Source organism: Phocoena sinus, chromosome 3 (assembly GCF_008692025.1).
Source record: "Phocoena sinus isolate mPhoSin1 chromosome 3, mPhoSin1.pri, whole genome shotgun sequence".
NCBI classification, from domain to species: Eukaryota; Metazoa; Chordata; class Mammalia; order Artiodactyla; family Phocoenidae; genus Phocoena; species Phocoena sinus.
In genome coordinates this window covers 72,904,561-72,915,798 of record NC_045765.1, presented here as the reverse complement: position 1 = coordinate 72,915,798, position 11,238 = coordinate 72,904,561, and the positions used below count along the sequence as shown (strand labels likewise).

General features: G+C 38.3%; 2 pseudogenes; both read right to left on the bottom strand.

The window, feature by feature from the left end:
- Window positions 1–309: 309 nt before the first annotated feature.
- Window positions 310–568, bottom strand: LOC116750441 (annotated as a pseudogene).
- Window positions 569–7,822: 7,254 nt separating this feature from the next.
- LOC116751049 lies at window positions 7,823–10,001 on the bottom strand (annotated as a pseudogene).
- Window positions 10,002–11,238: the final 1,237 nt, after the last annotated feature.

Genomic DNA, 11,238 nt, shown 5'->3' with positions numbered 1-11,238 from the left:
CCAGTGACTACAGTTTTAGAAAAAAGACTACTGTATAGGAGGCTTTATTCCATATTTAGGAACTGGATTTGAAAATTTGGAGTAGAGAAAAAAGAGAAAATGAGGAATTTAGAGCAATTGTGAAGGTTTATTTTTCCCCAAGTAGTCTTGAAAATAATAAAGGAAGTGATAGTGAGTCAAGTGGTACCTTATTATTTCCTTCTTGCCTCTGTTATAAGAGAAATAGCTGAAGCATTTTATTTTATTTTACTTTATTTATATTTTGGGGAGCCTGATTCATAATTTAATAGGTGTGCTGGTCTGGGTCCCTTATTTCTGCTGCTCACGGGCCCACTGCTGTGGGGTCAGGGTTTTCTGCTCAAAGGCATGGATGTGCAGGAGCTCTTCTGCTAGGGAAGTGTTCACAAGCCAGTATCTCTGAAGCAGTGGCTTCCCCTTGAACTTGGCTGACACCACGAGGACTCGGAAGCTGGACATGCAACGTGGGAGTTGTGTCCTCCACTTCCATGTGCTCCACCTCCAGGTCCCACTGCAGCTTCTCCGGGAGGTACTCAACACTGAGTTCCATCGTGGTAGCCTGGGGTGGGGGGAGTGCAACCCAGCTCGGACCTCTGCCACACTGCTTCCACCCTTACTAGCTGAGACATTTTAAAAAAATTCATGCTTTATAATCTGGAATTGCATTTATACCAGAGGAGTGATTCAGCAATGCAAAGGGCAATGGGTATGAGTTAGATGGGTCTTGTGTTTATAGTATCACCGGGCTAAAGTCAAGTTGTCAGCCGCTGATGTGATCTCTTTAGAAGCTAGAGGTCCTCTTACAAGATGAGTCAGATATTGGCAGAATTCATTTCCTTGTGGTTGTAGGGGTAAGGTTCTCATTTTCTTCCTGGCTGACAGCTGGAAGTTGCAGTCAACTCCAAGAGGTCACCTACTTATTATCCTTGCACAACATAGCAATTTACTTTTTCAAAGCCAACAGAAGTACATCTCTCTGACATCTATACCCTCTTTTAAGAGCTTGCCTGCTTACTTAGGATAATATCCCCTTTGATTAAATAAAAATCAGCTGATTAGGGCACTTAATTACATCTGTAAAATGTGATTTTTTTTTTTTTTTTGTCAGTGTGCAGGCCTCTCACTCTTGTGGCCTTTCCCGTTGCAGAGCACAGGCTCCGGAAACGCAGGCCCAGTGGCCATGGCTCATGGGCCCAGCCACTCTGCGGCATGTGGGATCTTCCTGGACCGGGTCATGAACCCGTGTCCCCTGCATTGGCAGGCGGACTCTCAACCACTGTGCCACCAGGGAAGCCCAAAATATGATCATTTTACCATATAATGGAACCTAACTATGGGAATGCATCGTGTTTATAGGTCTCACGCACATTCAACCACAAAACCATATAGGGCATGTACAGAATGAACCAGAAATCTTGGAGACCATCTTAGAATTCTGTCTACCACAATGTTGTCTTTATTATGTAGCTGAAGAAACTGAGGCTCAGAGAATTAAGTAATTTGCTCAAGTTACATAATCAGTAAATGCAGGACTATGATTAGAACTTCAGTCTCTCTGATTCTCAAGCCTATATTCTTTCTGTTTGTAGCTTCTGCTGAAGGAATTTGTAAACATCTAGCTGAACTTTTATAAAGAAACATTTCCTATAATTATCAATTCCATTAATAAATCCAGAAATAAAACATGTCAATATTCTTTTTATTTAACATATTGTCTTTTTTATCTTACATAGATGTATTTTTAGGCTTTTATAGTTTCCTTTATGAATTAATTATTCTAATGCAATTTTTAACAGAAGGTAGCCTTCTCAATTGTGAATTCTAATGGCAATGGACTTTCAAAAGCCTATATCTCATACTTTAAGTATTATATGGTTGATTAACCTTCAATATAAGATTTATTCTCAATTTTTAAGAAAAGTTGACTATATTTGTCCAAATGAGAAGCAAGGTAATTAACAGTGATTATCAAACAGGGCTGGATTAAAATTACGGTGTTATCACTTACTAATTATGTTGTCTTGCCAGGTAAGTTACTTTTCTGGCCTAATTTCTTCTAATTTGTTTATTTTTGACCCTAAGAATTTATTAGGGTCAAAAATAAAAAATGTTAGATACTAAAGTGGTAAGGACAGATTTTAATCAGCAGTAGGGAAATACGGAAAAGAGACTAGTGTGAATTGAACTCAACTTTGATTTGTACAGAGGTGACCCAGCATTCTAAAGGGAGAATGAGGGAATAAGGAGGGAGGTGGGCAGAGTTCAGTAGAGCCAGGAAGTGTAAAATTACAAAAAGCAGGAAGCGGGGGTTGGTCTATATGTAACCGATATGGTTTTGCTAACTAGAGTTTATAGAAGTTAGGCTCCTATCCTCCCATGGAGACTGGGAGACAGGGGCCCTATCTTCAGGTATTGGCTGGAACAAACTAAATTCTGTTGGCAGCTTTGAGTTTTGGCAGGCATGAACTATTAGTGGAACCGGGATCATCCTAAGGATGTGGCCTTCAGCTGTTAGAAACTATGCTGGTATTCAAGTCTTTATAGATCAAGGTTGAGGTCTAGTTGAGAAAGGGGTCAGAGGAGCCTAGCTAGAGTTTGTTCAAGGAGAGAATAATGTACCTAAATGTCTGACACAGATAAGCTACCTCAAATATTAGCTATTTTAAATCACACTTGCCATTTTTACTTTATTAGCAATTAAATTTTATTTTGTAATTTTAAGGTTTTTTTGCAATTATAAGCAATTAAAATTTCAATTAAAAGCAATTTTAAGTTTTGATTTTATTAACAAGACACAGTACAAAAGAAGACTTTACTACAGTAAGGACACATAAAATATAAAAACAAAAACACACTAGGCCAATTGACAAATATTTTTCTGCTTTTGAGTTGAAAAGAAAAGATAAAAATAAATTAATTTAATAGATACTTCCCAAGTATAGCTTTCTTACTCCACAAGCCTTTATAATTGTGATGACTATAATAGTAATTCTTTCCATTACCATTTTATTAACGGTATTCATTTTGATTCGTTTGTATTTTTTTATTCATAAAATCTTCCAGTTGCTCTGCTGCTTTTTATTTTTATTTTATTTTATTTTTTTAAACATCTTTATTGGGGTATAATTGCTTTACAATGGTGTGTTAGTTTCTGCTTTATAACAAAGTGAATCAGCTATACATATACATATGTTCCCATATGTCTTCCCTCTTGAATTTCCCTCCCTCCCACTCTCCCCATCCCACCCCTCCAGGCTGTCACAAAGCCCCGAGCTAATATCCCTGTGCCTTGCCGCTGCTTCCCCCTAGCTATCTACCTTACTACGTTTGTTAGTGTGTATATGTCCATGACTCTCTCTCGCCCTGTCAAAACTCACCCTTCCCCCTCCCCATATCCTCAAGTCCGTTCTCCAGTAGGTCTGTGTCTTTATTCCTGTCTTACCCCTAGGTTCTTCATGACATTTTTTTCCCTTAAATTCCATATATATGTGTTAGCCTACAGTATTTGTCTTTTTCTTTCTGACTTACTTCACTCTGTATGACAGACTCTAGGTCTATCCATCTCATTACAAATAGCTCAATTTCATTTCTTTTTAAGGCTGAGTAATATTCCACTGTGTATATGTGCCACATCTTCTTTATCCATTCATCCGATGATGGGCGCTTAGGTTGTTTCCATCTCCGGGCTATTGTAAATAGAGCTGCAATGAACATTTTGGTACATGACTCTTTTTGAATTTTGGTTTTCTCAGGGTATATGCCCAGTAGTGGGATTGCTGGGTCATATGGTAATTCTATTTGTAGTTTTTTAAGGAACCTCCATACTGTTCTCCATAGTGGCTGAACCAATTCACATTCCCACCAGCAGTGCAAGAGTGTCCCCTTTTCTCCACACCCTCTCCAGCATTTATTGTTTATAGATTTTTTGATGATGGCCATTCTGACTGGTGTGAGATGATATCTCATTGTAGTTTTGATTTGCATTTCTCTAATGATTAATGATGTTGAGCATTCTTTCATGTGTTTGTTGGCATTCTGTATATCTTCTTTGGAGAAATGTCTGTTTAGGTCTTCTGCCCATTTTTGGATTGGGTTGTTTGTTTTTTTGTTATTCAGCTGCATGAGCTGCTTGTAAATTTTGGAGATTAATCCTTTGTCAGTTGCTTCATTTGCAAATGTTTTCTCCCATTCTGAGGGTTGTCTTTTGGTCTTGATTATGGTTTCCTTTGCTGTGCAAAAGCTTTGAAGTTTCATTAGGTCCCATTTGTTTATTTTTGTTTTTATTTCCATTACTCTAGGAGGTGGGTCAGAAAGGATCTTGCTGTGATTTATGTCATAGAGTGTTCTTCCTATGTTTTCCTCTAAGCGTTTGATAGTTTCTGGCCTTACATTTAGGTCTTTAATCCATTTTGAGCTTATTTTTGTGTATGGTGTTAGGGAGTGATCTAATCTCATACTTTTACATGTACCTGTCCAGTTTTCCCAGCACCATTTATTGAAGAGGCTGTCCTTTCTCCACTGTACATTCCTGCCTCCTTTATCAAAGATAAGGTGTCCATATGTGCGTGGGTTTATCTCTGGGCTTTCTATCCTGTTCCACTGATCTATCTTTCTGTTTTTGTGCCAGTACCATACTGTCTTGATTACTGTTGCTTTGTAGTATAGTCTGAAGTCAGGGAGCCTGATTCCTCCAGCTCCTTTTTTCGTTCTCAAGATTGCTTTGGCTATTCGGGGTCTTTTGTGTTTCCATACAAATTGCAAAATTTTTTGTTCTAGTTCTGTGAAAAATGCCAGTGGTAGTTTGATAGGGATTGCATTGAATCTGTAGATTGCTTTGGGTAGTAGAGTCATTTTCACAATGTTGATTCTTCCCATCCAAGAACATGGTATATCTCTCCATCTATTTGTATCATCTTTAATTTCTTTCATCAGTGTCTTATAATTTTCTGCATACAGGTCTTTCGTCTGCTCTGCTGCTTTTTAAAATGACTGTTCTTTTTGAAATAGTTGGCACCTTAAATAGGCCAATCTTTACAGAATTAAAAGCCCTTTATGTTTTAAGAAAAATGTCATCATTTTAATGCAGCAAAGGGAAAAAAAATATCATTGAATTCTGGTCTCAAAAACAACATGTGATGATGAGCAGTGCTGAGCAGATCATTGCATTCCTCCTCTTGCTCTCTATCACAAAATAATAACTTGCCAGGAGGCTGTGGCAGTTATTAATGTTTCATTTTGTTCCTAGATCCAAATTAAACCCCTGAAAAATATAAAACTATGAAGCTAAAGTTGAAATTCAAACATACAATCATATAATATATTTTTAGCATTATTTTAATACTTGCTTTAATATCTTAAACACAAGGAAAGCTTTTCAAGAATGAATTTGTACCTTTTCAGTAGAATCATATGATATAATAGAATCATGCTATTACAGAATAAATCATCCATTTATTTTCCTGGAGGGACTTTGGGTCATCTAGCTGAACTTCTCTTTTTACAGGTGAAGAAACTGAAGGGAGCAGAGGTTAAGTGCTTTACTTAAGGCCAGCCAGCCTCTCTGAGCTATGTTTTGTAGTTCCCAGTCCCCTCCTGTTCTTGCCCTCCCTACTGGGCTATCTATCACTCACTCTTCTTCGTTTTCTTACCTGATTTTTTTGTTTGTTTGTTTCTCCATCTTAGCGTTTTTCCTCTGTATTTTCTGAGGAAAGAAACCAACAATGTTTACTACAGTAAACATTTAGACTGCAAGAATTTCAAATGCAGAGGAAATGCCTCAAGCCTTAGAGCCCAGGGTATTGAGCAAGTCACATTGCAGAAGTGCATTTTCTGCAGAAGGTCTAAGCATAAATGCTAGAAAACAGTGCTTGCATTAAATGTGAAAAGTAAGTCAGGTCACAATGCTTTTGAGTCCTTCACAGTTCTTCCTATTTCTGAACTTCTCTTTCCAATTCTTCTTCCACAGGACAACCAATTGGCTTTCAAACATAATATATTGAGGATATACTATTTTAAAAATCTTAACAGACTTCCAATGTTTCTTATACATAAAACAAAAGAAAGCAAAAACAAACCTCACATACTTATCCACTGAGCACTGAAGTCCTTTCAGGTTACTATCTCTATTTTCAGGCTTGTCTCGCATCTTTGGCTTTCTCAGTTTCACAGTAAAGCCACCAGTTTCCTTGCCATTCCCTGGCAGCTGTTCCCTTCTCCAAAGGGAACTTTGTATATTTTCCTTTTCTACTTGCTGAGATCTTATTTATCTATTCATCCTTTAGCTTTCCTTTTCTTGAATTTGGATTGAGTTCTTCCTTTGACCTTCCTCCCTTCTCCAATGATTTTTTAAAAATCTACATATTATTTTCTAGTTATGATTATCCTTAATTTTTTCTTTTTCTTTTTTCAAAATTGCTAGTATGAAAGTTGAAATACAAAATAGTATTTATAACATATGGTTCAGTATAAAGAATAAAAATACAAACACCCTTTTATTCACTATCTACCTTAAGGAAAAAGAAACACAGAAAATAATCCAAAACGTTGAGGTTTCTGAGGGTTCATTCCAGATCCCATCCTTCTCCTCTACTCACAGTGAAAAAAAATCACTAAGTGTATTAACTAATACTTTTTGAAACATTTACCACATAGGGTTGTACATCTAAACAGAATATTCTTTGGTTTTGCACGGTTTTGAAGTTCACAAAAATGGAATCATGTTGTATCTTCTTTTTTTTATTATATAGATGTTTTCATTTATTGTATACGTATTAGGTACACAGTTTAAAAGGAATAAAAACCCTACTCTCTAGAACATAAGACAATAAATAGAAGATTGGCACTATTATACAAATGGAATTAGTGAACATAAATAAGTATGTGATTTTCAACCACATTCATATTATTCAGTTTTAAAACTATCTAATCTTTTACAATGACTAAATCCTTACTTGAAACTGTAGAGTTGGTAAAGGATGTATGCCATTTAAGTATTAGTTCAGAGACTTAACAAAACAATTTTACTGGTGGTATTTATTGTGGGGAGCAGAGACCTACTTACTGTGTATGACTATCATGTTTTAGGAAACATGATGAAGTTTTTATATTACAAGGAAGAGATCAAGTTTAAGTATTAGTTATTTTAGAAATACTACCTAAACTAGGATGACATTTATGAAATATTATATATTCCTTCTCTAACTCCCTTCTATTAGTCTATAAACTATATCAAGCGAAGCAATGGAAGTTAAGTTTTTTAACATTTTAGATAGTCAAGTTAGAAAAGGACCTAAAGAAAGGAACTCAGATTTAAAGTTCTGAATGCCCACTAGGTTTGGCACATTTTCTTTCTTCCAACAAAGTATCTTCTCTTAGAAATGGAGTATTTAGTTAACTATCCCTCTCGGGGACCTCGGCTATAATAAAAAAGAGGCCAAGAGACCACAGAGGCAGACTCACTGGCTTTGCTGGAGAGTGACAATGAAGAACCAGGGGCAGAGTCCCACGGACACGGGAGCCCACAGCAGTCTGGACTACTAGAATTGGGTGACAAAACAAGCTAACTCTGTCTTCACAAAATTTACCTGTGTTAGAGAAAAAGTCAGTCTGTTGAGATTGACAAGGTAGGATTAGCTTTCCGACTCACAGAAGGCAACACCTGCTTTAGAGTGGACATTAGTAAGAGTGCTGACTGCTGTGAATACTTAGGTACTCGGCAACTCCTGACCTAAGGAACATGCAAAGACACAACCAACCAACCAACCAAACGCCCTCGGAATAATACAACCCCACTCCTATCAGAGCTTCACTTCTCTGAGTACATGCGGCACACAAAAGCGTCAGTTTCACTTCCCAACTCTGTTAACTGTTCCAGTGAAGACACACAAGAATAATGGTCTTTTAACATATCTGGCAATTTAGAAGTCTTCTCTTGAAGACGTTGCGAACGTCTAACTGGTGTGAGAAACTTTAGCTCTTTAAATGCAGAATTGGTTTCGTTAAACTTCATCTTCTTTTTCACATTTTGCAAGTATGGAGAAGTAGACACATTATATTTAATTAAGCAACCTGCCCTAGTTTCTGTATTGGGGGTTTTAATATCACTGGTTGGATCTTTTGTTTTGTCATCTTGCTCTTTTTCACAACCTTGAAATACCACATTCCTAGGATGCTTATTTTCTATTTCTGGTTTTTCTGACCCCAGATTAACACTTATATTATCAATGGTGTTTTCTTGGATTTGTTCCTTGGTTGCACAAGCCTCCTAAATATTTTCTCCAAATTTAACTTTTTCCTGACTCTTCATTGTCAGAATGTCAACAATGGCATGTCGCATATCTTCAGTAGGCTGATCTCCTGCCAGAATGGCTTTCTCATAGATTGCGAAAATATTTTCAATAGACTTGTAAGTGGTTCAATATGCACAAGGCATATCCAATAGTTAACATGTTTTTTGGCATCTGGAATATTTTTAATCAGGTCATTCAGTGTAACCAATACTTCTTCTTTTGGACATCCCTCATTAATCAGGTGTAGGCATTCAGAAAATGTCTTGTTTACCTTTTCAGTAAACAATCGTTGTTCATCTTCTTCTGCCATGGTAGTCCAGAAGGACCCAACTAGTTTTTCATTTTGTGCTTCGGGCTCAGGCTGGGTAACCACTGAGCTCGGAGGCCTTTTCATCACTCTTCCTTTGCCAGCTTTCCACTCACTCAGACGAGCCTTTCTCTCCTCTGCAGTTTCTCTGGGCTGAGTCCATCTACTATCAATAGCTGCTTTCACCATGGTATGTCTGTGGTGGTCAATGCTTTTTGACTTTTCTATCAGTTTAGTATTAGAAGACAAAGCAGGTCTGGCTACCATTTCAGATGTCATGCTTCTTGATAGTGTCTTATTTCTTTTTATGTCCTGAGAAGAACTGGTTTTGATAATAGACGAAAGTGTATTTAACTGTAATAATTCTTTCTCTCGAGGCCCTTTCCAAACTATAACACTGGCAGACTGATGCCTTGTTTCATGGCATCCTGGTTATTACTGTGGTGACTGCTAATAGAAGGTTGTACAAGTTGACTGCTCTGAGATGTAGTGCTCACAAATTTAGTGGCAGTCGTCATATGTGAGGCTCTATCACTTTTCACTGGTACACTGCTGGCATGTACAGGCTGAGACTTTGTGGCTTTAGAGACAGTAGCTGAAAGTTTCTTCATTGTTGCAGAATTCTCATCTTTGACTTGTAGAGGTTTTCTAAAGGAATTAATCTTAGACTGAACAGTTTGGCTATGATAAGATCCAAGCACAGGTTTCTTGGGCATTTGGGCATGTTAGCACCTTGCTTTGGTTTTCTGTAGTCATTTGTTTCTTTTTACTGTTGTTTTTAAGGTGACATGCTTGGCTTAACATCATATGTTGACCTTGGGGGTCATCTTTAATTGGTAACAATGGCAGAGTTCGATTATTATCCTCAAAATTAGGTGTATCAATTGCTATAGTTGAATTGGTTAATTCATTAGAAGCTTTTAAAGGAATACAGTTTTTTTCCATTGTTATATTATTCTTGATCCCTGTAAGTCTACCGACATTCTCTTTATCAACCATTTTTGCCTTAAGTTTCAGAACTTTTGTCTCTTCTTCGATCTGGCCTTCAGATGTCTTCACTCTCTGGTCTCTACCACTGGACAATATCTGATTTTCCTGTTTGTATGAAAAAAGTTTTTAACAGATACTCCTTGAGTTTTTGTCTTCTTTGCTCTCTGAACAGCAGACTGGGCCCTCTGACTCGGGGGCAGCTGCAGGTCCTGGGGCACGGCTGGGGTGCTTATCGCAGCTCCAGGCAGGGGGATGCGTCTCCAGCTCAACCACCACAGACTCCCTCAAGCCAGCGCAGCTGCACACTGCCCATATTGTATCTTCTAACTTGCTTTTTTTCTCTCACCATTCTGTTCCTGAGATTCATCCACTTTGATGTTAAGGCATGATTTATTCATATAGTACTGTATATTATTGTAGCATATGACTACACCACAAGTTATTTATCCATTCTCCAGCTGATATTTCTATGTGGAGTAAATACTACAAATGATCTCATTCTATGTCTATGTCCAATCTCCTCTGACCTGATATTGAACTTGATACAAAAATTATATGATCATCTTAATAGATACAGGGAAAGCATTTGATAAAATTCAACATCTAGTTGCGATAAAAACTCTTAACAAGTTAGGCATAGAAAGGACATATCTTAACACAATAAAAGCTGTCTATAACAGGCCCACAGTTAACGTCATACTCAGTGGTGAAAGGTTGAAAATTTTTCCACTAAGGTAGGGAAACCACTCTCACCACTCTTATTCAACATAATATTGGAAGTCCTAGCTAAAGCAATCAGGCAAGAAAAAAATAAAAAAAGTATCAGAATTGGAAAGAAAGAAATAGAATAGTCTCTATTTGCAGACGGCATGATTTTATAGATAAAAAATCCTGAAGACTCAACAAAAAAACTGTTAGATCTAATCAATGAATTCAGTAGATTTTCAGGATACAAAATAACATACAAAAATCAGTAGCCGAGAAGGGGAAGATGGCGGAAGAGTAAGACGCGGAGATCACCTTCCTCCCCACAGATACATCAGAAATACATCTACACGTGGAACAACTCCTACAGAACACCTACTGAACACTGGCAGAAGACCTCAGACCTCCCAAAAGGCAAGAAACTCCCCATGTACCTGGGTAGGGCAAAAGAAAAAAGAATAAACAGAGACAAAAGGATAGGGACAGGACCTGCACCAGTGGGAGGCAGCTGTGAAGGAGGAAAGGTTTCCACACACTAGGAAGCCCCTTCGTGGGCGGAGACTGCGGGTGATGGAGGAGGAAAGCTTCGGAGCCGCGGAGGAGAACACAGCAACAGAGGTGCAGAGGGCAAAGCGGGGAGATTCCCACACAGAGGATCGGTGCTGACCGGCACTCACCAGCCCAAGAGGCTTGTCTGCTCACCTGCCGGGGCGGGCAGGGGCTGAGAGCTGAGGCTTGGGCTTTGGTTGGACTGCAGGGAGAGGACTGGTGGCATGAACACAGCCTTTAGGGGGTTAGTGCACCACGGCTAGCCGGCAGGGAGTCCGGGGAAAAGTCTGGATCTGCCAAGAAGCAAGAGACTTTTTCTTCCCTCTTTGTTTCCTGGTGCGCAAGGAGAGGGGATTAAGAGCACTGCTTAAAGGAGCTTGA